Source organism: Zalophus californianus, chromosome 15 (assembly GCF_009762305.2).
Source record: "Zalophus californianus isolate mZalCal1 chromosome 15, mZalCal1.pri.v2, whole genome shotgun sequence".
Lineage (NCBI taxonomy): Eukaryota > Metazoa > Chordata > Mammalia > Carnivora > Otariidae > Zalophus > Zalophus californianus.
The window spans coordinates 32,853,897-32,879,961 of record NC_045609.1 but is presented as its reverse complement, the minus strand read 5'-3'; the positions used below and the strand labels follow the sequence as shown (position 1 = coordinate 32,879,961).

The 26,065-nt window shown below is 48.6% G+C and overlaps 1 protein-coding gene across 1 annotated transcript in view; it reads right to left on the bottom strand.

Annotated features, from left to right (window-relative positions):
* Positions 1–25,540, bottom strand: part of CHST3 (carbohydrate sulfotransferase 3) — a 58,283-nt gene extending 32,743 nt beyond the window's left edge. Inside the window, exon 1 of the mRNA XM_027596110.2 lies at positions 25,472–25,540. The gene's annotated coding sequence lies outside the window, so the exon portion shown is untranslated. The remainder of the gene's footprint in view (positions 1–25,471) is intronic.
* Between the last annotated feature and the right edge of the window lie 525 nt (positions 25,541–26,065).

Here is a 26,065-nt window from a genome sequence, read left to right as displayed (position 1 = left end):
GCCTGTGTCTCTCTCCCCATGTGGCCCGCTCAGTGTCCTCACAGCATGGTAGTTTCGGAGGAGACAGACTTCTTACACAGCAGCTCCCTTCTGAGAAGAAGTATAAGCTGCCTGTCTTCGTAAGGCAGCCCAGTCACATGCTGGACCAGGGCATTGCTGAACCATTCTTTGGATCTGGGGCAAATCTTCCTCTCTGGGTCAGGAAGAGCAAGTTGGCAGTGACTCAAGGAAGAATGCTGGGAGCAAAGGAAGAGGGGAGGAAGAAGGCTCTAAAGGGGTTCCCCACCTGGAGTTAAAGGGCCCAGAGGCTCAGGAGCCACGAGTAAGCTCTCCCCTCTCCCCACCACCCTACCCCATCTCAGCCTCCTCTACTTCCTGATCATTTTCACCAAAGTGCTCACTTCAAGATGGTAAGAGCAGAGATGGAGGAAGAAAATGTCAGTTGTTGAACACAAAGTGCCAGGAGCTTTCCCCAGAGTATCTCATTATGCTCACAGCAACCCCGCAAAGAAACTATTACTATGTCCTTTGCAAAGAAGAGGTAGCAAAGGTTTCAGGTGGTGCGGTGACTTGAGCCAACTCACATTGCAAAGGTATCGGATCAAAGAATGTCTTTGCTTCTTTAGTCAACGGTTTTTGGCCTAGGACCGCACTGGGCTTGGGAACGTGGGGATGAATGATGTCTTAGTCAGGTATTGTTGCAATGATGCTACAAAACAAACCTCCTCCAAATCTCAGTGGCTTACGACAAGTGCAGATTTTCTTCATTCATGGGTAGGTCAGCAATTGAACAGGGATTTCTGTTGTAGGCCACGGGTTGGCTGGGCGTGGGGCCAGGTCTGCTGTTCATGTCCCCACATTCTTGTTGGTCCAGTGACTACCCGTGACACATTCTTCTCGAGATGGAAGAGACAAGGCAAACCACCCAAGCGCATTTGAAGCCTCTGCTGACATCACTGGCCAAAGCAAATCCCATGCCCAAACCTAAAGGCATTAAGGCAGAGAAGTCTGTTTTACCCACTGTGAAGCCCCGGTGATAACAGAGAGGTCTCTGACAAGGAGAATGAGAATTGAGAGCAGAAATCCAGTCTGTCACAGGTGACCAAGCCCAGGTCTTGCCCTCAGGGAGCTCACAGTCTAGTGGGAGTACTCACCGAGGCACAACTACAATGCGGTGAGGTAGGTGCAAGGAGGAGGTGCAGGTGGGTGGCAGGGCAGTGTGTGTGTGTGTGTGTGTGTGTGTGTGTGTGTGTGTGTGTGTGAATGTACACATGTGCTATGAAAGCATGGAGTTGGGTCCCTGCTAGCAGGTAGACATTTAGGAAGATATTCTAGAAGAGAAGATGCCCGAGGTAAATGCGACAGGAGAAAATAAATAGGAGCTCTCAGCTGAAATAAAGAGAAGTGGGCAGGGAAGTAGGGAGGGCATCCTGGGCAGTCATGCTGTGCAAACAAAGTCAAAGAGGACAGAAACAGGATGGGGTATTCAGGGACACCGAGAGGCAGTTTGCTGTCTGGGGAAAATAGTGGGTGTCAGGAGTTGAGGAGAGGAGGACATAGGTGAGGCCCAGCCATGGAGGGCCTTCGCTAGGTGCTGGGCACCTTCCCTTTGCTGCCAAGAGCACTGCCCACCCTTCCGCAGTCCACTCTCTGTCCTGGGGGACTGGCCTGTATGGACTGTGGCCAAAGAAAGCCTCTCTTCTTCTGGGATGATGGCAGAATGTAGAATGTCTTGGTGGCGCCTGGGTGGCTTAGTCGTTGAATGTCTGCCTTCGGCTCAGGTCATGGTCCCAGGGTCCTGGGATCGAGCCCCGCATCGGGCTCCCTGCTCAGCGGGAAGCCTGCTTCTCCCTCTCCCACTTGCCCTGCTTGTGTTCCCTCTCTCGCTGTCTCTCTCTGTCAAATAAATAAACAAAATCTTAAAAAAAAAAAAAAAAGAATGTAGAATATCTTTTCCCAAATTCCCCATTATGGACAGAAACCTGTTCTCCCCCAGATACCTATGTTGAAGTCCTAACCCCACTATATTCGGAGACAGGGCCTTTAAGATGTAGTTAAGGTTAAAGGAAGTCATAAGGGTAGGGCTCTAATCAGACAGGGCTTGTGTCTATGGAAGAAGGGGAAGAGACAGCAGATCTCTCTCTCTCTCTCCTCACGGAGGAAAAACCCTGTGAGGACACAGTGAGGAGGCAGCTGTCTAGGAGGAAGAAAGCAACCCTGATAGCACCTTGATCTTGGGCTTCTAGCTTCCCAAACTGTGAGGAAATAATTTTCTGTCATTTGAGTCACCCAACTTGTTGTGTTTTATTATGACAGCTCTAACAGACTAACACACCGACCCCCCCTTTTATAAAAAAAATGAAAAACTAGGTTAAAAAAATCAGAAGACCCACAGACAGTATCTATCAAAAAAAAAAAAAAAACTAAGTTAAACCCACAAACCCAAAATACAGGTGGGCTGGGAACAAGCCAGAGGCAGTTAGGAGCCCCATGGATATCGGTGTCTGTGTGAGAGGAAGCAGAAGGAAGAAAATTGGGCTTCTCGTGGTCCCAGGAACAGGTAAACCCTCAGATCACCAAGTGGTGCTCAAAAGTACGACAGACGTGTTCAGCAGTAGCTGAAACTGGAAAACAATCTCGCAGAATCCAGTTCACGTGGGAGTGCCAGGGGCCCACTGCACAATGAGGTATAATGGTGCTGGAGCCATCTGGGCCCTGTAAACTCGCTCTTGCTCCCCCTATAAACTCTTGGAACTAATAGACTGAAGTTCTTCCGTGATAAAGTCCCTCACTGGGACTTTGAGAGTAGAATCCAAACTGATCAGGATAGGCCCACTAAGCGACAAAGAAAGAGAAGCTCCAGGGGAGATTGGGATTGGAGGGTGGAGGGTTGAGGAACCTCAGAAAGTACAAAGCCATGAGAGAGAGAGAGAGACAGGGAGGGAGGGAGGGAGGGAAAGTGTGTGTGTGTGTGTAATCATTGAGGCAGATTTTATTTTCCAAAAATGGCTGCAAAGATTATCTCCTCATCCCACATGCTCTTTTACAATGGGACCTTGACATTCATCTCATTAAATGGTGGGATCTATGCACCTGGTTGGAACTCTGTGATTAGCTTGACCAACAGAGTACAGTGGACATAAAGACCATGTGACTTCCAAGACTGTTCAAATATCATGCATGTCTACCTTTTTTCTTAAGATGGTTGCTCTTGGAAATCAACTGCCATGCTGTGAGGAAGCCCAACAAGGCACATGTCGGTATTCTACTAGACAGCCAGCCTCCACCACCAGACATATGAGTGAGGAGCACTCAGATGGCCCCAGCCCCAAGCTGTCATGTCACCTCCACACCGTTGTCTCCCAGCTGAGCCACCAAGCATCAGGATACAGAGACACGCCATCCTCACCATACGTTTTCTGACTGTCTGACCCCAGAATCTGGGAATACAATAAAATGGTTATTGTTTGATATAGTACATTTGGGGTGGTGTGTTATGCAGCAGTAGTAATTAGAGCAAACATGTTGCTCATGTTCAAACTCAACAGAATTTGAAGCTCAAGAGCCATGAAGGTAGAAAGCTATCCTTACTCACCCATGTTTCCTAAAAGTGCTGGGAAAATCAATCTAGTTTAAAAAGGAGCATTGGGAAAGCACCAAGGTTGACTCGTGTGTAAAATTATAAGAACAAGGAGAAGAAGCAAAATAATATTCCTGCAAATAATAAAAGCATGCCAGAAAAACACGTCCACAAAAGAGATAGAAATGGTAACTTAATATTTCAAAACCAAATTAGAGAAATTTTTAAAAAGTGATAGAAGTTATGAAATGACATAAATAATTGAAATTAGAGAAACTCAGAAGTAAGAGGAAAAAAGAAAACAGTGGGAAAAAGTGATTATAAAAGTCAGAAAATAACTAAATATAAAATAAGAAACTTTCAGAAATGAAGACGAAAAGAAAAAACAGGAGAAGAAACACAGTAGATAATATTCTAAGAGAAAAGTGAGATAGAAAGGAAGGCATTTTACTTTTAAAGATTTTTTTAAAGATTTTATTTATTTGACAGAGAGAGACCCAGCAAGAGAGGGAACACAAGCAAGGGGAGTGGGAGAGGGAGAAGCAGGCTTCCCACCGAGCAGGGAGCCCGACGCGGGGCTCGATCCCAGGACCCTGGGATCATGACCCAAGCTGAAGGCAGACGCTTAACGACTGAGCCACCCAGGCGCCCCTATTTTTTAAAGATTTTATTTGTAAGTAATCTCCGTCCAACGTGGGGCTTGAACTCACAACCCCAAGATCAAGAGTAACATGCTCTACTGACTGAGCCAGCCAGACAACCTGAGGGGAAGGTATTTTAACATATAAAAATAAAACCAAGGGATGAAAGAGATAAAAGAGGGGTAACTGATAGATCCAGCACAGAGAAAAGGAAGATCCACCATCCATATAGTAGAAATCCACAAAGAACCTTAAAGAAAACCAAAACAATGGAATAGAACAAATACCAAAAGTTATAATTCAAAAAACTGTTCCTCACAGAGAGCATGGCCTGAAATTTCATATTGAGGAGGTGTGCAGTACATCTGTACTAAACAACCCTGAGACTCAAGTCTAGGAAGATGGCTGGGCTTTAAAGAAAGGAAAAAGGGGCACCTGGCTGGTTCAGTCTGGGGAGCATGCGACTCTTGATCTCGGGGGGGGTGGGTTCGAGCTCCGCGTAGGGTGTAGAGATTACTTAAAAATAAAATCTTAAAAAAAGAAAAAGAAAAAGAAAGAAAGAAAAAAAAATAGAGGGAATCCAAGCAAACAGATCTCACCACTGATGAAGGAAAAACAGCCATCTGACTTTCTACAGCAATGCTTTATGCCAGAAGACAATGTAATGTTTAATATGACAATACAGTATTTCAGGACATGTGACCCACAGATTTAACACTGAGTGAAAGTGACCATCAAGTACATGAGTCAAACTGTTTCGAACATGGAAGAGCCCGAGGAATACTGGATAATCCACTAGAGAACAGATGCCGGAAAATCAAAAAGATTGGTGAATCATTGGCATTAGGTCTTGTGAAATATCCCAGCTGTGGGAACCAGACTAATCCTTGGACAAATCCTCCGTGATAACCTTGCTGTGACCTGAAACCTACTTGAGCTCAGCCCCCCCTCCCACATTCTCTACTTTTGTTTAACCACACCTTTAAGCACACAGGGGTGGGGGGGGTGGCTGTCTCTGTCCTTGATCTGCCCTGGAGATATGACTATGACTCACGCCTATTCTTAAAAACATTCTTCTTTTGGGTAGTCTTAAGGGAGGTGGGGTTGTGAGAGATCTACTCCTTCTGCTACCGCCCCCTTAATAAACCGTTTCTTGTCAAGCTGGACTTGTTGGCCCTTTTCTTTGGTCTTAAGGCTCTTTTGGCCTTTGGAGGTCATTTTGCACATACCTCCTTTTCCAGAACACCAGCTAATAATTAAAGAAGGAATCAAAGAATCAAAATAGCACCATTTTGTATCCCTAAAGAGTTAAAGAATCTGGGCATTGATCATCTATGGCTGCTAATATTGAGGAAGGATAGTTGGAAGGCAAGCAGGCAGGGACAAGCCTCCCCACCCCCCCCCCCAAGAGGAAGCCACCCTGAAAAGGATTTTACACCGCCCAGGAAGGAGCCCTCCTCCCTTTCCCATGTGATAGATAGGTGGCAAAAGCCTGATTGGATAACAGACACAGGGAAAGTTAATCAGATTAAAACAGCCCACCAAAAAGCCCATTAAAAACCCCTAGACTCAGAAACTTCTGGGGCAACCCTCTCAGGTCCCCTCCCTCTCTGGGAGCTTTGCACTATCGCTCAATAAACTTTGCTTTGCTGCCCACCACTCTGTCTAGTCTACCTCTTCATTCTTCAAAGTGGCACGACTAAGAACCCTAGGCACCAAGGGAGAAAAAAAATCCTGTAACAATATCACAAAAAGAAAGATCACCAGACATTCGGCATCTCCAGATGGAAGGACAAAATATGACCTATTAAATAGTTTTGACAAAAAGAAGCAGAAGAAGAGAAAGAAGAGGAGAAGAAATAAACTTGAATCTGATCAAGCCTATAATCTAACAACAAACTTAAGGAAATACAAGGGACAAAGGAACATTGCTAAAATGATACCATCAAGATTGACAGAATCCAGAGTTTGGAAATTTCTACAATGGGAGACCCAAGTTTTTCAACAACAACTGAGAAAACATTGCAAGAAAAAAAAAAGAGTTGGAGGGGAAACTTATAAATTAAAAGAAATTGAATTAAAAACATGAAATCGAAGAGGCACATGAATAAAGTACATGTATGGACTATATGAACTCTGATAACGTATTTGATGATTTAACGAACTATCGTTAAGTTTTAGAGATGTGATAATGGTGTTGTGGTGCTGTTCTTGTAAGAGAATCCTTATCTTATATAGAGGAACCCAGTGAAACAGTTACAAATAACCTGATATGCATGATGTGTGGGGTTTTCTTCCAGATAATCTGAAGAGGAGGAAGGAGTGGTGGGGGAGTACAGAAGCAGCATGATTGGCCATGTAGTAAGCATTGTTCAAGCTGGAGGCTGGGTACATTGGGCTCATTATACTATTCTACTTTGGACCTATTTGAACTTTTCTTCAGTAAAAAGTTCCGTGAAAGGCTCCCTCTTTCTGCGGATACTTGATGTCAGCCAGAAGAAGAGGGAAGCAGGACAGGAGAGACTCTCCCAGGAAGACAATGCAGGTGAAGAGCTGAAGGGAAGAGAGAGCTGCTTGGAACAGAGGTGGGGTGTGGGAGTGGTCCCGGGGCCGGGGAGCCCGGAGAGTCAGTCTTGGGTCTCCTTACACTAAGGAGCTTAACCAGTTTTGAGGAACAATGGGGAGAAATGGCAGGATTTCAAGCAGAAGAGTGGCACAACTAGATTTTTACTTTAGGGAGGTCACTGCGGATGCAAAGCAGAGGAGGGCTGAGCAGGGGAAGGCTGGATTAGCACCCAGTTTGGGTCCAGGCAAAGAACTGATGGTGGCTTGGACAAGAGAGTGGCTGTGGGGATGGAGAGAGGTGGGTTTTGTCAAGTTACTTTAGGAGGTGGAGTGAGTGGGGCCTCGTGATTGACCAGACATGGGGAAGGGAGCAAGGGGGGGACCCCAGCAATGGTGAGAGAGAAGGCCCACTAGTAGCAGATCCTCATCTAAGCCCTTCACGTTAACGAGCTAATTTCACCTTCTCACAAACTCTTAGAGGAAGATAATGGTTGTCTCGCCTGGATTCTTATCATGCAAAGCCTGAGAAGCCAAAGGCTGATGCCTCCTGCTTTGCTGGGAGTGGCCACAGGGAGCAGGAGGGAGGGACAAAGAGTGGAGCAGGCTAGGAGGCAGAGTTGATAATAAAGGTGTGTGATCCAACTCACTACCTCTAGAGCAAATGAATGAATGTCCTATCCCCTGGGAATATCCTTCAAGAAGGCACATAAAATGCACCTCAGGACAGTTGGACCAGGGTAAAAAGGAGGCAGAATTTATCCACTAGCTCCTGGCTCCCATTGGCAATGTCTACTCCAACGGGCTTCCCCGACTAAGCAAACACTTCTTGGTTATGCAGGAGTAGACACCAAGCAGAGCCCTGTGGCATCCCATGCTTTGTTGGCCTCGGAGAAGCCCCAGCACAGGAGGCCAGAGCATGCAGCATGGACGTGAGACCAGGGGCTGTCAGCTTGCCCCCAAGCGAGGCTGTTCACAGTCCATGCAGAGCTAGTTGCCACCGCACTGGTTAGAATGAATAATAGCAGAGGACAAGTCATCTGAAGTCACCCCTAAGAGGTGTCTGATACACCTTCATCATTAATATCATCACCACCATTGTTATCCTCGTTTTACAGGGGAAAAAACAGAGGTCACCCAACTAGTCCATAGCAGAGCCAAGATTGGAACCCAGACAGCCCGGCTCTCAAGATTGCGTTCTTAGCCATTAGGACACTATGTTAAGCTACAGCCCCACCCTTAGTGAGCCTAGAGATTCCAAAACCTTCCAGGATGTTGAGGAAATAGAGCCACTGAGATAGGAGTCAAGGGTAGGGAAAAAGGAAAGAAGAAATAAAAATCATACTGCAAGAGAGCTTTGCAATATATAATCATTCATTCATTCATTCATTCATTCATTCATACAACAAATATTTGCCAGGCACCTGTTACGTGTCCAGCCCTATGCTTGGTGCTGGGGAGAAGTGGTGGAAGTGATACACTGTCCCTGAACTGGGGAACTTGCATGCTGGTGGCAAGACCGACATGCATTAAGTGCTCCAGAGCGAGGCAGTCAGCATGGGATGCAGGATGCCTCATCTGGAAGATGGGGCAGTAGCAGGCTCTGCATCATGGGTATTTAGCACAGTGCCTGGCACAGAGGGTGATAGTGCTTACTGAATCACCATGGTCATTATGTGAAAGATACAGTGGAGGGGACACCCCTTTATCCTCAGGCCCCATGCTCTGGATCAGCAGCTCTGCAGTTCTCTATTTCCCAGCCTTGAACACAGGCTTCCAGCCACCCACACCTCCCTGGCAGATGAACCAATTCCTGTCATTCTCTCCTTTCTTCGGATTTTTTTTTTAAGATTGATTTATTAATTTTAGAGAGAGAGAGGGAGAGAAAGAGAGGGCACTGGCTCGCGTGCATTCATGGGGGTGGGGAGGAGCAGAGGGAGAGGGAGAGAATCTCAAGCAGACTCCTGGCTGAGTAGCAAGCCTGATGTGGGGCTCAATCTTACAACCCTGAGATCATGACCTAAGATGAAATCAAAAGTCAGACACTTAACTGACTGAGCCATCCAGGTGCCCCGGGATCTCTTTTCTTTCTTTCTTTCTTTCTTTCTTTCTTTCTTTCTTTCTTTCTTTCTTTCTTTCTTTCTTTCTTTCTTTCTTTCTTGCTTGCTTGCTTGCTTGCTTGCTTGCTTGCTTGCTTGCTTGCTTTCTTGCTTTCTTGCTTGCTTTCTTGCTTTCTTGCTTGCTTTCTTGCTTGCTTGCTTGCTTTCTTTCTTTCTTGCTTGCTTGCTTTCTTTCTTGCTTGCTTTCTTGCTTTCTTTCTTTCTTGCTTTCTTTCTTGCTTTCTTTCTTTCTTGCTTTCTTTCTTGCTTTCTTGCTTTCTTTCTTGCTTTCTTTCTTTCTTGCTTTCTTTCTTCTTGCTTTCTTGCTTTCTTGCTTGCTTTCTTGCTTGCTTTCTTGCTTGCTTTCTTGCTTGCTTTCTTGCTTTCTTGCTTTCTTCCTTCCTTCCTTCCTTCCTTCCTTTCTTTTCTTTTCTTTTCTTTCTTTCTTTCTTTCTTTCTTTCTTTCTTTCTTTCTTTCTTTCTTTCTTTCTTTCTTTCTTTCTTTCTTTCTTTCTTCCTTCCTTCCTTCCTTCCTTCCTTCCTTCCTTCCTTCCTTTCTTCCTTCCTTCCTTCCTTCTTTTCTTTTTCTTTCTTTCTTTCTTTCTTTCTTCTTTCTCTCTCTCTCTCTCTCTCTCTCTCTCTCTCTTTCTTTCTTTCTTTCTTTTTTAAGTAATCTCTACACCCAACATGGGGCTCGAACTCAACCCCAAGATCAAGCCTCATGCTCTACCCACTGAGCCGGCCAGACGCCCCATGGGAACCTGATCAGAAACTGGGTCAGTAGGTCAGCCCTGAAGCCCTGGAGGGCTCAGCCCACTTGGCGTCTCTCTCTAGGGTCAGCTTGGGAAGTGGGGGTTTGTGGGCTGATGGGATGCTGTCCAGAGATTTCTTCAGAAGGAAGCCAAGGGGCCCAGTTTCTATGGTAACAAGAATTCCTTCCAGGGGCTGCTGAGGAGCACAGAGGTCCATCTGACTCTTACTGTAGGCTGGCAGCAGGGTCCAAGCTGGCCAGGAGTCTGCCTCTTTGGCCGTGAAGGGGGTACTAATCTGACTAATCTGACTGGCAGATTTTTGTTTATTTAATGAGTATTAGCGCCTCAACATATACAGAAACCCTAACAAAAGAACAAAAGAAGGCTTTGTAATAAAATAAAATCAGAAATCGATTGAACTTATTTGCTACATTGTCCTTCACTTACTGGTGGCTGAGAAATAGGTCCTTTTTTCTGGCATCATCTACTCCACTTGGTGAAGGTTTTGTAGTGTTATGTGATGCTCACAACATCCTTGGGAGGTAAGCATGCTTCACTGGGCGTCACAGATGAGGAAAGGGACTGGTTACTAATCTGACTGCCCCTACCAGGGTAGTCAGATTAGTAACCCCCACCCTGTTAGAGCACTTTGAATGGGCTCTACACCATGCCTCAGAAAGACCCCAGGTACCCGCCGAACACCCAAATCCCTTTGCTTGAAACTTTCCAGGCAGAAAGTGGGAGGAAGGAGCATGGGTGGTTGGCAATGTCCTTCCCAGCTTCTCTCGCTGGGAAACCCACCAGGAAAGCCTGGGATTCGGGAACCCATGTTCCCATCCTGAGTGCCTCTGGCTGGCTCCATCCATCATGGAAACTCCTTGAGCCTTGCTTTCGTTGGCAGGGCAGTGGGATCGAAAAAGCACCCACTTTGGAAGCAGGCAGACTTGTGTCTGAATCTAGGCTTTGGCCCTGAATTTATTCAACAAAATGTGTTGAGTGCCCACGGAGGGCTGTCCCTGTTCTGGGCGCTGGGGTGCGGCTGCGATCAAAGCCGACGGCTAGCTCCATGACCTCGTAGGCTTTAGTTCACGAGAGCCACAGGCCACGGTCAAGTCATATAATGGAACGAAGAGAAATGTGGTGTGCTATGCTAGCGAGTAGAGGGTAGGGCTATGGAGAAATATAACCCAGGGCAAGGGACAGAGAAGCATTCATGGTTGGGGGCTCAGGGTGGGGGGATGGAGGGAGACTACTTTAGATAACGTGCTCCGAAGGGGCTCTGGCCTGGGCAAAGCTCCTGGCCCAAATCCGAGCCTCCCTTTCCTCATCTGTGACGCCCAGTGAAGCATGCTTACCTCCCAAGGATGTTGTGAGCATCACATAACACCACAAAACCTTCACCAAGTGGAGTAGATGATGCCAGAAAAAAGGACCTATTTCTCAGCCACCAGTAAGTGAAGGACAATGTAGCAAATAAGTTCAATCGGTTTCTGATTTTATTTTATTACGAAGCCTTCTTTTGTTCTTTTGTTAGGGTTTCTGTGTATGTTGAGGCGCTAATACTCATTAAATAACAAAAATTTGCCAAAAGCAAACCAACTTTAACTGTTAAGTCCTCAGCAATATACTAGATTCCCTTCGTCCGGAGGAGCTGGGGCTTATCTTGTTGATGTTAGGGAAGTGGCATGGTGGAAGCAGAGTTTCAGTGAAAGATCATGGCAGGCACACAAAGGGTCTCGAGTCTTCCTTGAGGCAGGAAAGTATGCAACCCTGTCATTGCTGCCAAGCCAGGCTGGCCAGGAAAGTTGGCATCCCCACATGCACCAGGAGGGGAAACCTTTACCGAAGGTTACCCGGAGCCTGAGCAACCTCCCCTGCTGCTCCCCCAGTCTCGCTATTGTAAAGCCAGCCCCACGCTCAGCACCAACCCATCTCCTTTGAGAAGAGACAGCACAGGCGTATTTTCAAGATAACCGAGTCCAGTTCAGTGGTAGAGAGGAGGCAGGTACAGAAAATCCGGAGGTTTCAGCACCCTCCCTTACCCCAGTTGTGATTCCATAGCACTGAGCCCTGACTTTAACTTGCCAAAGAGACTTCTGGCTACAGGGCATCACCTGAGTGCACGTCGAAGGGGCCATCTCGAGGTCTGAGTGTCTGCCAGGGACTTATGGCACAGAAGTGGTCCGGCTCCCAAATGACAGGCCTGCCAGGCTAAGTGGTGCCTGGGATGGCTAAAAATAATCCATGGCCAAGGTTGGGAGGTGAGGGATGGCATCTCCCCTTGGAGAGCAGGGACAGCTACATACATGGACTTGGCAGGACGCTGGTGGCAGGGCCACACTCCCTTCTGCAGGTAGCTCTGCAGTCAAACCAGCGGCCACGAGCGGGGCTGTTCCGAGTCTCTGCGGGAGCGCCAGCCCCACCCAGGGTGGCCTCTGCACCCCAGCCCTGCCTCACCTGCTGGTCCCTCAGCCCGGCCAGCTGAGAGCCACTTGTCCAGAGACAATCTAGGCAAGAAAGATTTAAAATTCTAATGCTGGTTATTTCACGTTTGTCCCAACAGGGGGCCTGATTTCAAATTCAAACAAAAACTTGGGATAATATTTTGAAGCCTATTTATCGAGCTTAGAATGTGTTGTTTTATTTTTCTTAAGAAGCCTGGGGCTCAAAATGTTCTAGAAAGGTGGAATAGTGCACATAGTTGGCTACCATTTGTGTGAAAGATGGGTTGGGGAGGAATATATATTGGGGTTATCCCTGGGCAGAATTCTCTAGAAAATGATAATGTTAGTTGCCTCCAGGAAGGGGAACTGGGTGTGGCTGGGGCACATGTGGATGAAAAATTTTTAAGTTTTTCTTTTGCTTACTGTAGAGAGAGGCTCAGAAGAGAGGGGGTGAGGAAGAAGAGGGCATGTGGGTAGGCCTTAGATCCAACAAGTCCATTGCTAGGGATTTGTTCCAAGAGATTACTGGTCAAGTGCACAAAGATGTCTGCAAAAGGATTTTTTTTTTTTTTTTAAGATTTTATTTATTGGAGGAGGGCAGAGGGAGAGGGAGAAGCAGGCTCCCTGCTGAGCAGGGAGCTGGACTTGTGGCTCGATCCTAGGACCCTGGGATCATGACCTGAGCTGAAGGCGGATGCTTAACCGACTGAGCCACCCAGGCACCCCTGCAAAAGGATTTTATACAGTATTGTTTGTGTCCTGAACTGGGATTAGGAAAATACATGATATGTATCCATGGAAAACTGTGCAGTTCTTAAAAAGGACAATGTGGATTGGGTGCCTGGGTGGCTCGGTCGTTAGGCGTCTGCCTTCGGCTCAGGTCATGGTCCCAGGGTCCTGGGATTGAGTCCCATATCGGGCTCCCTGCTCCGCGGGAGGCCTGCTTCTCCCTCTTCCACTCCCCCTGCTTGTGTTCCTGCTCTCGCTGTGTCTCTCTCTGTCAAATAAATAAATAAAATCTTTAAAAAAAAAAAAAGGACAATGTGGATTTATAAACGTTGACATGGGAAGACATTCCCATCCTTGTTGAGGGAGAAAGGCATGAAATAAAAACAATGTGGATTGCATGACCCCATTCATGTGAAATTTCTGTTAAGCGCCCCCAGCGTATGGGATTTTGTGAGAGCAGCCTGAACAGACCAAGACCGAAGGCCAGTCCGTCATATCTGCGACCCCTGGTAGCTCCTCAGAAGGAAGCCTCACGTTCTAACCTTCACACCCTTGTCCTTAGGCTGGGAACGCCCTCTTGCCTCCCACAAACATGCTCAGTTTCTGGGCTCTCCCTAGAGATACAGGTGAGCCGAACTGAACTCTGTCTTTTTCTTTTTTTTTAAGATTTTATTTATTTATTCATGAGAGACAGAGGGGGAGAGAGAGAGAGAAGCAGAGGGAGAAGCAGGCTCCCAAGGAGCAGGGAGCCCGATGCGGGACTCAATCCCAGGACCCTGGGATCATGACCTGAGCCGAAGGCAGACGCTTAACCATCTGAGCCACCCAGGCGCCCCAAACTGAACTCTGTCATAGGGAAGAAGAGCTCTCTGCGGTCTGACTGGGCTCTGGAAGGCTTGGGGGTGGGGAGTGGGTGGGGAGGGAGGTGAAGGATCCCGTTTAAAGGGACGAAGCAGGGCCTCTTTGGTGGGGGAATCAGCACAGAAGCAGGAAGGAACCTGGTGTGTTCTGGGTGTGGTCTGCAGGAGACCAGAGTGTGCAAAGGGCTCTTCCCAGGACGAGGGCCTTGGAGCTGGCGAGGCTGGCCGGGGGGCCAATGGTGGCTCTGGGCTTCCCTCCGATTTCGTTCGCTAGTCCTGTCATCACAACTGATCACCGTCTGAGTGGCTTCAAACAAGGCAAAGTCATCACTGCACCGTTCTATGGCCAGAAGTCCCACCTGGGGCTCCCTGGCTAAAATCAAGGTGGCTGCCGGGCCGCCTCCTCCTCTGGAGGCCCCAGGGAGAAACCACATCCAGCTCCCACTTCCTTGGCTCCCTTCCTCTGCATCTGTCTTCCAAGTCGGCAGCTTCGCATGTCTCTGACCCTCCTTCACGGTCACTTCTTGCTCTCCAGGAAAGGTTCTCTGCTGTTCGAGACTCACATGGTGAGATGGGGCCCAACCAGCCCATCCAGGACTGTCCCCCCATCTCAAGGCCTCTAACCCTCATCACCTCTGCAAAGTCCTTCTGCCTGTGAGGTACCATCCACAGGGCCTGGGGACTGTGGCGTGGACATCCTGGAGGGGGCATTGTGCCACCAGCCACACCACCTTGCTCAGCCACCTCCATCCCACCAGGGTGGCCTCTGGTTTTATGAAGGAGAGAGGGGAGCAGGCAGTTCAAAGACTGATGGAGCCCAGTGCTGCGGGACCCTGGGGACACACATGCACATCCTCCATGTGGGTGGGGGGGGTACAGCCTCTTAGGGGAGTAATTGGACAGCAGGTACTAAAATGTTATATCCGTGTACCCCCTCCGTGGAATTAACCATCCTACTTCTAGGCATGAGTCACACAGAAATACAGCAAGCCTGGAAACATCTGTGAGAGGTCGATGCAAGTATGTAGTTACCAATTTAGATGTAAATGTTTGCGGCAACACTGTCATACCGAAAATAACGTGTACATGTGTAATGGGATTCTATGACGTATTCTATAAATACGGACCTGAAAAAATGTCCATGATATATTACTGAGTGAAAAAAATGCAGATCAATATTAATAGCATAATCTCATCTTTGCAAAGAAAGGGAAAAATGTCTTCTGCTGAGTACTTTCTATGGACTCACACGTAAAGCTGGGTGTAGGGGCGCCTGGGTGGCTCAGTTGTTAAGAGTCTGCCTTCGGCTCAGGTCATGATCCCAGGGTCCTGGGATCGAGTTCTGCATCAGGCTCCCTGCTCAACGGGGAGTCTGCTTCTCCCTCTCCATCTGCCTCTCCCCCTGCTTATGCTCTCTCTCTCTCTGACAAATTAAAAAAAAATAAAATAAAATCTATAACAACAACAAAAAATAATAAACAAACAAACAAACAAACAAATAAATAAATGAAGGGCGCCTGAGTGGCTCAGTTGGTTGGGCGACTGCCTTCGGCTCAGGTCATGATCCTGGAGTCCCGGGATCGAGTCCTGCATCGGGCTCCCTGCTTGGCGCGGAGTCTGCTTCTCCCTCTGACCCTCTTCCCTCTCGTGCTCTCTGTCTCTCATTCTCTCTTTCTCAAATAAATAAATAAAATCTTTAAATAAATAAATAAATAAATAAAGCTGGGTCTAGATAAACCGGGCAGGACTGGAGGAGACGACGCCCCAACCTGGTAACTGGCTAGAACGGGGTAGGGCGGCGCCTGGGTGGCTCAGTCGGTTAAGCATCTGCCTTCAGCTCAAGGCATGATCCCGGAGTTCCAGGACCGAGCCCCACATCGGGTTCCCCGCTCAGCGGGGTGTCTGCTTCTCCCTCTGCCCCTCACCCTGCTCGTGCTCTCTCTCTCTCACTCTCTCTGTCTCTCTCTAAAATAAATAAAATTATATATATATATATAAAAGAATGGGGTAGGGACAGGGGACAGGAAGGTGAGCAAATGGAAATTTTCACTTCTTACTGTATAATTTATAGAGGGCTGGGATTTGGGGTGACTTTTAAACTATTTTTTTCCTGGTTTTGAGCATTAAGGAAAAAATCAGGGACACTTAGCTTGGGCCTCCATGAGCAGCTCTGAGAGGGTGTGTGTCCAGGAGGGGCAGGGGATGGGCCCAGGAGGCACTCCTGTGGGAGCCCGGATCCCCATCCCTCTGCAGGACTGACAAAGGACTCTGGGTCCTACCTACTTCGGGGAGTGGGCAGTGGGAGCCTATTCCATGTGGGCCCCGTACTGCCTCAAGGTCCCCACGGAGGGTGGCCCAGGTGGTCCTCGGAGTTAAGAGTCCTGGACAGGAACGGGGCTCCATGCCCCACTCTATCCTCTGACTCCTCCTGTCAGTCACTGGAACCTTTCTGCCTCAGTTTCTCTATCTTAAATGGGAATCAGTATATACAAAAACAACCCCACTGCGTAAAAAAATATATATATCAATTTTAAAAATGAGATGCACCCACACACAAAAAAACTAGGATATCTTCCAGAATATTCTCAGTGGTTCTCTCTCAGGAGCAGGACTAGGGATGATATTTCTTTCCTTCTTTCCTTGTTTCTAACAATGAACATTGAATCCATGGTATTGTTTTTCAACTGCCTGACCCAAACTAACTCATAAGGTTGATGCTTTGGAAAAATGTGTAAGGGGCTCTGCAAATGGGAGGTGGGGCGGTGGGGAGGTGGGAAGGGAGGGAGAGAGGAGAGTGAGCAGGCCAAACTGAAACAGCCACACATTTCCCGCACCAGGGATGGCGAGCATCTGGGCAATCTCCTCCCTTGCCAGGCAGGCGTGCCAGGAACACCGATCCACGCGCCCCACACTCAGCAGCTACAGCAGATCATGGCCTTGAGAGAGGATTGGCAGCCAAAGAGTTTGGGGCTGCGTCCTCAGGATTTTTTTTCGGAGCCTCCCCAGGTGCTCTGTGTGGTGGCCACATGACCATCTATCCAAGCCTGTGTCCGGATTCACTGGCCGACTGGCAACCTGGAACGGAGCCTGAGTCCTTCTCCTGGCATACCTGCCCATGATGGGAACGGTGGGCTCGGAGAAGTGTTTGTTGACGAATGCGTGATCCTTATGCATCATCTTTTCCAGAGGGGTGACACAACTTGCCCAAGGTCATTCAAAATCCTTCAGCCTGTGAAGGAACTGAACCCAGTCCTGAGCCGGCATGTGTGCTTGGACTCGGTACCCCATGTCGCATTTGGTCCTGACACTCAAGGGGTGACCACTATTATCATCTGCTTTACAGGTGGGGAAACCAGGGCTCAGGAAGATGAGGCTGTTTATCCAAAGTCACACAGCAAGGGAGAGGCTGAGTCACATACTAACCCAGGTTCTCTGGCTTGGTGGCTATTGGACCATCCTAGAAAAAGGTCAGTGATTTGCCCAAGGTCACATAGCTGGGGGTCAGACCTAGTCCAGAACCAAGCCATCTGCTTCCTTACCAGAAAGTGGGCCCAGGCTTAGCAAAGTGAATGTAAGTCCAAAATCTCCACAAAATCAACTCAGAACTATGGGACAGGGTATCATGGCTTGACTGAGAAGGTACGACAAGTTTTAAGGGCTTGAACTGGCATCAACTCTGATCAGTCAGCAGTGTGAGGTGGCTCCTAGATGGGCTCCCTGGCTGTATTAATAGGAGCATGGTGTGCCAGGCAAAGGAGGTGGCAGATGCTCTTGGCCCTGCATCTCCCATCTCCCATAAAACCAGGTAGGTTTGGTACAGTTCTGGACACTGCCCCTTAAGAGAGACATTGATAGGAACGTGTCCAGGGGGGCAAAGTGACATGATAGGTCAGATAAAGAGCAATAAGTGGGACCAGGATGTATTCAAGGGGATATCGGGGAGCCACTGGGAGCTCGGTCTCTGACTTACACAGGGATTGTTGTGGGAAAGCGTGCAGGCTGCCCAGAGGACAGAGCGGCACCAACATCCAGAAGGTGCAGATTTCAGCTCAAAACAAGGAAGTTCTTGTCCCAACAGAACAGCCCTGTGACAGAGTGGGCTGCGTGGAAAGGGCTGAGTTCCTGTCACTCTCCCTAAAGAAGCACAGGACAGATGTCCGGGCCGAGTGGGGAATGGGCAGACCGGGAGGATTCTCTGTGTCTCACTGTCAGCTGACCCACCCACCCGGGCTCAGGGCTCCTGACTCCGGTGAGGTCCTGGCAACACTCCAGGGGACAGTAAATACGGCCCCCTCCTCTGCCACCACCCTGTATCATCAGCTTGGACCTGTCCGCTCCTTACGTCATCTCTTGCCCAGCAGTCAGAGTGATCACCCTGAGCCTGTCCCCACTCAAGCTTCAATGGCTTCCTCATCCCTGAGCAAACACCTACTCGTCCCTGCCTTCCCAGGCGAGCAGAACCTGGCTCCTGCCCTGCCCTCCCCTTCCTGGCCCGTCTCCATGTAGCTCATTAAGCTAGACTCTTTTCTCGGGGTGAAATTCACATAACATAGGCTCAGTCGTTTCTAAGTGTGCACTGTCTGTGGCATTTAGTACATTCACAAGGTTGTGCACCCATCACCTCTATGTAGTTGCAAAACACTTCCAACACCACGGAGAGAAACTCCCCCCCCCCCCGCCTCATCCCTGCAATCTGCTTTCTGTCTTCATGGATTTGGCTAGCCTGGATGTTTCATAAAAATGGAGTCATATGCTGTGTGACCTTTTGTGACTGACCTCTTGCACTTAGCATAATTTTTTGAGGTTCATCCATGTTGTAGCATGTATGACTGCTTCGCTCCTCTTCACGGCTGGCTAATACTCCAGTGAGACTGACCACCTTCAGCTCCAGGAGGATGCCATGCTTTTTCTCACCTCCAAGGTTTTGCACAGACTGATTGCTTTGCCTGAAACTCTCCTTTTCCCGTGATCACCTGGTGAACTCCTAAACCTTCTTTACATTTCTTTCTTTCTTTTTTGAAAGATTTTATTTTTAAGTAATTTCTACACCCAACATGGGGCTCGAACTCACAACCCCAAGATCAAGAGTCACATGCTCCACTGACTGAGCCAGGCAGGCTCCCCTTTACATTTCTTTCTTGACTCCCAGGATGAACAAGGCCCCTCTCTCACGTGTCCTAAGAGCACCTGTCCTCCTTCACAGCCCCCAAGCCACTGCTGGTTCTTCTTCTTTTTTAATTCAGTGGATTTTGCTGCTGGCGCATTCCCCCCCCCCCGCAACTAGATTGGGAACCCCATGTGGGCAGGGCCTAGGCCTTTCTTGCTCATCACTGTGACCTCAGTGACTAGTATAATATCTAGCACTTTGCAGGTGCTCAGAAATTTTTTTTCTCCATTAAATGAATGAGCTAATGCTTTCTTTTTTATCATGCTTTTAAAAAAAAATTATTTATTTGACAGAGAGAGACACAGCGAGAGAGGGAACACAAGCAGGGGGAGTGGGAGAGGGAGAAGCAGGCTTCCCACTGAGCAGGGAGCCCGATGCGGGGCTCGATCCCAGGACCCTGGGATCGTGACCTGAGCCGAGGACGACTGAGCCACCCAGGGGCTCCTGAGCGAATATTTTTGTTAAGCACATACTAGGAACTAGGAATTTTATATACATCGGATTTTCCCAGAGCCAAGGCAGTAGTGGCCAGAGTTGACATTCAATAACTTTCTAGGTTTTTGCTGCCCAATTCTGCATCGTCTTCAGCCCCTCTGGGTTTAGGGGTCTGGGGTGTGCCCCTCCCTAGGGGCTTATGTGCAAGCTTATGTGGAAGCCAGAGGAGCTAGCTTAGCCTGCTGATGGGGCACTTCAGGCATCATTACTGTGGGCAGCTCTATAAGGTCACGCCTGCCCCAGCCTAGCTCTTCCTGGTCCCCGGTCCCAGTGCCTGGGCACCTGGCTGAGTGTGAGGTGTCAGATTAGGAGCCCAATTTCTCAAGGGTTAGTGGCAACTGTTGTGTTCTTTTGTCCTCTTGTGGTCAGTCCCGGGATAGCAAGTGCCAGTTTCCTTGCTTTCCAGATGCTATGCTGCAATTGGCCGCCAGAGAGCAGGGTTCTCAACACTCACCCACACAATACTTCCCATATACAACCCCAGTTTTTTAAAAAGTAGATTATTGGGCGCCTGGGTGGCTCAGATGGTTAAGCGTCTGCCTTCGGCTCAGGTCATGATCCCGGGGTCCTGGGATCAAGTCCTGCATTGGGCTCCCTGCTCCTTGGGAGCCTGCTTCTCTCTCTGCTTCTCTCTCTCTCCTCCTCTGTCTCTCATGAATAAATAAAATCTTTAAAAAAAAATAAAAAGTAGATTATTTTTCAACAGCTTTATTGAGCTATAATTCCTATACTGTAAACACTCCACCCATTCAAAGCATACCATCCAGTATTTTTTAGTATACTCATACAGGTGTGCAAATGAAGTCAAATTTTGGAACACTTTCATGGCTTCAAAAAGAAACCCCCCATCCCTTAACTGTCACTTCCTCCATTCCCACCCCACCCCCAGCCCCAGGCAACCACTAATCTGCTATCTGTATAGATTTGTCCATTCTGGACATTTCCTATAAAGGCTATCATCCCTTATATAGTCTTTGTGACTAGCTTCTGTCACTTAGCACGTTTTCAGAGTTCATCCATGGTATAGCATGGATTAGAACTTCATTCCTCTTGGGGCACCTGGGTGGCTCAGTCGTTAAGCGTCTGCCTTCGGCTCAGGTCATGATCCCAGGGTCCTGGGATCGAGTCCCACATCGAGCTCCCTGCTCGGCGGGAAGCCTGCTTCTCCCTCTTCCACTCCCCCTGCTTGTGTTCCTGCTCTCGCTATCTCTCTCTCTGTCAAATAAACAAATAAAATCTTAAAAAAAAAAAAAGAACTTCATTCCTCTTTATTGTAAAATCATCTCCTCCTGTATGGATATACCACATTTTACTTATGCATTCATGAGCTGATGAACATTCAGACTGTTGCTACTCTCGGCTATTATAAGTAATGCTGTTGTGAACATTTGTGCGTGGATTTTTATGTTGAATACATGTCTTCATTTCTCTTGGGTATATATATATATATTTAGGAGTGGGATTGTTTCTCTTCTGTTTAACAATTTCAGAAACTGCCAGACTTTTTCCCACAGCAGCTGTACCATTTTACATTCCTGCCCGCAGTGGATGGTGAGGGTTCCAAGTGTTCCGAGTCCCTGCCAACACTGATTTTTATTACAGCCATCCCGGTGGGTGTGACGTGGGGCCCTATGTGTCCTTTTCCAAAACAAACATTTTCAAATGCTCCCTTGCAATTTTCAAATTAGATGCATCAATTAGTGGTTCTCAAACTTTTTGTGTTGGGACACCTCATCAGTCTTAAGAATTACTAAGGACCAAAATACCTATTAAGTCATCTAAGAATAACAATAAGCCCATGCAGGTGATGGGTTTCTTACAAACAAAACAAAATATTTTTATGAAATGTATCCATAAAACAAAATATATGTATGAGAAATGAACACACTTTCACCAAAACTGTCTACATTCCCACAACATCCAACAAATTTAGTGAGAAGATTGGCATTGTTCTTCACTTTTGCAAAGCTCTCTAATGACTATCTTTTTTTTTTTAAGATTTTATTCATTTATTCATGAGAGAGACAGAGGGAGAGAGAGAGGGAGAGAGAAGCAGAGGGAGAAGCAGGCTCCCAAGGAGCAGGGAGCCCGATGCGGGACTCGATCCCAGGACCCTGGGATCATGACCTGAGCCGAAGGCAGACACTTAACCATCTGAGCCACCCAGGCACCCTCTAATGACTATCTTAATAGAAGACTGCTGGATCCTTGTCTCTGCTTCTGCACTGTCTGTTGTGATATGTTGTTCTGGCTGAAGAAATTCTGCCCTCACAGATATGTAGTCAGAAAAGAGAGCAGTGGTTTTTTTTTTTTTTTTTTTTAAGATTTTGTTTATTTATTTGACAGAGAGAGACACAGCGAGAGAGGGAACACAAGCAGGGGGAGTGGGAGAGGGAGAAGCAGGCCTCCCGCTGAGCAAGGAGCCCGATTTGGGGCTCAATCCCAGGAGCCTGGGATCATGACCTGAGCCGAAGGCAGACGCTTAACCGACTGAGCCACCCAGGCGACCCAAGTGGTAGTTTCTTAAAGATTAGCTGAAATGTGGAATCTGAAACTACATCCACGAATACTTCATACACTCTTATTTTTTTAAAGATTTATTTATCTTTTTGAGAGAGAGAGAGAGAATGCAAGGCGGGGGGAGGGGGGGAAGAGGGAGAGCGAGAATTCCCAAGCAGACTCCCTGCTGAAAACGGAGTTCAGTGTGGGACTCCATCCCAGAACCCTGAGATCATGACCTGAGCCAAAATCAGGACCAGGTAGGTTAACTGACTGACCAACCCAGGTGCCCCAGTACACTCTTATTTTAAAACACATGGGTCTATCTTGGACTTGAAATGAATCTTTTTGTAGTATCATGCAATCATCATTTGGAAATTTTTGGTTTGCCGAATGGTACAGATCTTCCAAAAGACAACACATCATTAAACAACGTAAAAAAATCACATTTGTTAACATCGCCACTCGCCGCTCATCTCATCAGAAAACTTTTTAAATGTTAGCAAGCTGTCAAGATCACGGTGGTAGACACAAGCTTTCCAAAATTCTAACTTCTGCTTTACAGCTTAAACTCATCATTGACAACAAATGTGGTCAACTCTTTTTCCTTAAAGTGACAGTCTCACTTTGCTCCCTTTTGAAAAACTGCCTGCCAGATAGCAAAGTCTGAACACCCACAGTTTGTCTGCCGGTCTCTTTTTCAAGTAAAAATGGTGTTCTGTGGACCAAGAGGCTGGTTTGCCTCCAACTCAGACAAGCTCACAAGTGCATTTCCCTACAGCCGTCCATGTCGGTATCAGCCCAAATGCCCTAGACACATGGGCCATCTCATCACACAGGATATTAAAAGTTGGGCACTCGAGGGCTGAGATTCAACGAAATTTATCATTTTTACTGTTTCGCCAAGGACACTCTTAAGTGACACTGGCATTTTTTTGTCGCTGTGAGTATGTCTATGCAGGATACAGTGGTGACCTCCCCAGTTTGGGGCCACTGCTTTGCTTCCTGCTGAGGTTCTAGCAGTTTTGCCGGCCATGGCTTCTGCATCATCAAATGTCCTCGTGGTGAGACAGGCACTCTCTTAGTACCGTCCCGAAAGGGTCTCAGGGACTTCACTATAAAATATTCCGCACAGATCATCAAACTTATCTATACATATAATTTTAAAAAACCCAGCATAATGCCCCAACTAATATGTAAAGGAAAAAGAAAGTTATAGTAAATTTATGTGCATCTCAATAGGTGAATGCCCAGCAAATCCCACCAGCAGACCCTCTTCCAAGATGCAGACTGTCGACTTCTCATTGTATCCTCACATGGTAGAAAGAGAGCAGAGGGGGCTCTCTGGGGTCCCTTTCATAAGAGCACTAGCTCCAATCATGAGGGCTCCACCCTGATGACCTCCTTACCTCCCAAAGGTCCCACCTCCTAACATCATGTCATTGGGGGTGAGGATTTCAACATATGAATTTGGGGTGGACACGAACATTCAGTCCATTGCAGAGGGTGGCTGAGGCCAGGCTGGGGCCAGGGGAGGGTCCCCCAGCCAGGAACCTGGGAATTCAGGCTGGTGGCCTTGGTAACCTCTGCTGTGTCCACAGCCCTGGGCTGGCCCCATGGGGATGGGGCTGGCCTGGTGCCAGGTGCCTGCTGGTGAATCCAGGTACATCTGCTAAACAGCATCTGTATGAGCTTATCTTCAAGAAGCTGTGGAATGTCAGGGCCTTGAAGGACCTGGATAGCCAGGGAGATGGCAGGGAATGGAGCCTTTCCAAACTCCAAAACTCAGGGTGGCCTCCCCCAGGTCCAGCCTCATCTTTCCAGGGCCCTGTATACACCATATTCTCTCTGTCCACAGGGCCTTTGTCCATGCTCTTCCTTCTGCCCCCAAACCCTTTCTTACCTGATGTGCTGGCCTGGTAACTCACCTTCCAGGTCTCACCTTAGATACCGCTTCCTCTAGGAAGGCCTCCCTGACCCTTTTAAATCTAGGTCAAGTGCCCTGGCAGCCCCGTAGTCACCCATCAGAGTATTTCCCTTTACTCTCCCTATCCATGGGTCTGTCTCCCCACTAGAGCTGAGAACTCACAGAAGGCAGGACAGCTCTAGTTCTCTCTTGCATCCCCACAGGCCTGACCCAGGGCTGGTGGCTGTGGTTAATAATATCTAGGGACTGATGGATGAGGCCAATGAATGGAGTAAGCTGGAAGGTGCGAGTGACCCCATTGGATCTGGAGGGAATTTTCTTTGCGGAGGGACCGGGGAAGAGGAGCTGTGGGAAGCAGCATGGGTAGCCCAGAGAACAAGGTTCATGTGCGTTTGGGGGGCTACGGGAGACTCAGATGGCCGAACACAGGCCCCCTCTCGGGGAGGGCAATGGCCCAGTGGTCTCATACCTGGCTCCTGGCCAGTGTAAAGAAAGAGGAACAGCAGGAAGATTTCCCCCTGAATCAAGTGGGGTCTCTGGGAGTGGGAGATGGGGAGTGTAAGGGCCAGGTCAGAGAAGAGCCACGTTGAGAGGTGTGGGTTGCAGAGGCAGGGGTGCTGCAGGAGGGAGGGAAAGGGGCTGAAGGGAGAGAGGCAGGATTCAGGACAGGGCAGGGCCCCAAGGACTCTGGGACCGTGGGTCTCGACCACAGGACTGAGGAACACGCAAAGCTGCCTTCTTCCCATGAGGTCAGAGTCCCTGGGCAGGCCTCATTACCATTTCCAGCACCAATATAAAATTCCTGAGCTTCTCCGACTCCTTTATTTAAGGGACGAGTTGGAAACGCAAACCTAACAAAGGGGTGACTGGGCCAGGGAAGCAGCAGGTTGGTGGCAGGGCCTCTGAGCAGGGGAGAGGTGGGGAGGGGGTGGAATTCAGGCTTCCCGCCTCCTTCCTCTCTCGGGTACAAGGTGCTAGGTGCCAGGCAGTTCTCAGCACTTCTGCAGACCTCGCGTCAGCCCCATTTCACAGACCAGGAGACTGCGGCCCAGGGAAAAGGGAGCGACTTTCCCCAGGTGTCGCAGGCAGCTGAGCGCGTCAGAGAGGATACCGGCTCCAGCGCGAGGAGCTCCGGAGAATTCCTGATGAGCTGGGAGTGGGGGGGGGGGGGGGTGGCTTCTGGGAGGAGGTGGCCCCAAAGGATGGACAGGAGGGAGGGGTGTACGTTCGTGAAATCGTGCGTTCGTGAAATCAATAAACACTCTGGAAAGGGGTGAAGCGCCAAGTGAGCCCTGGGCAGGCGCCCGAGCGTCTCCGGGCAGCGTGGGCGCCGCCGTGTGGACGCGCCGGGTCGCCGCGCTGGGTCCCGCCCAACCCCCTCGCTCCTCCGCCGGCGCCTCCCGGGGCCGCCCCGCCCCCGCCCCGCCCCTCCCGCAGGCGCGGCCCTGAGCGTGAAAGCGCTCGGCGGGTGCTTTCGGATCCTCTTTCGCTTCTCCTTCTTGGAGAGCCTGCGGCCCGGTCCGCTGGGATTGCAGGAAACTGCATTTCGAAAGGGGATGAGGATTTTGGCGCGGGACGGCCTTGCGCAAGCTGCGGGGGGAGAGGGGTGTCCGCGGAGCGAACCGGGCCCGACGGCGGAGGAGGCTTCCCTGAGAGCCCCCACCCCAGCCCCTGTCGCCCCGCAACGTGCCCTGGAAAAGTCGGGGTAACGCTTACCTCGGGGGAGGGGGAGACGCGGGGAGAGCCTGGTGGGGCGGCTGGCCCAGGTCTTCCTCCTGGGCTCGGTGGCGTGCACCGGTTGGTGAGGCGTTCAGCCGTGCATTGGAGCCGAGGGATTTTCCGTCTCTGGGTTTTGTTCTACAATCGCACTATTTTTTTTTTTTTTAAGTATTCAGCCAATGAAAGTTGTAAAAGTGAAATTCCAACTCTAATTTTCTTATCTTTCTTCCTTTGTTCCTCTCAACAAGTGTCTCTTTCTTTCCCTTTCCCTTTCTTTTTTTCTTTTTCTCCTTTCTCTTTCCCTTTGGTCTCTCCTTTTACAAATATTTCCTGAGGCCCCATCATGTGCTAGGGGGTGTTATGGGCTACAGAGGTGTGTTGGTGAATAGACATGGTTCCTGCTTCTGGGAGCCCCTTACTGTGTACTGAAGGCAGGTTAACAAATAAACGGGAAAACAAGTAAATGCATAACTACAAATTGTGGTAAGGATGTACATCCTGAAGGTTTGGTGTGCATCGTATTTTTTTTTTTGCATGCATGTGCAAACATCCATACAATTTTGTGTATCGCACATATGTAGGATTTTATGT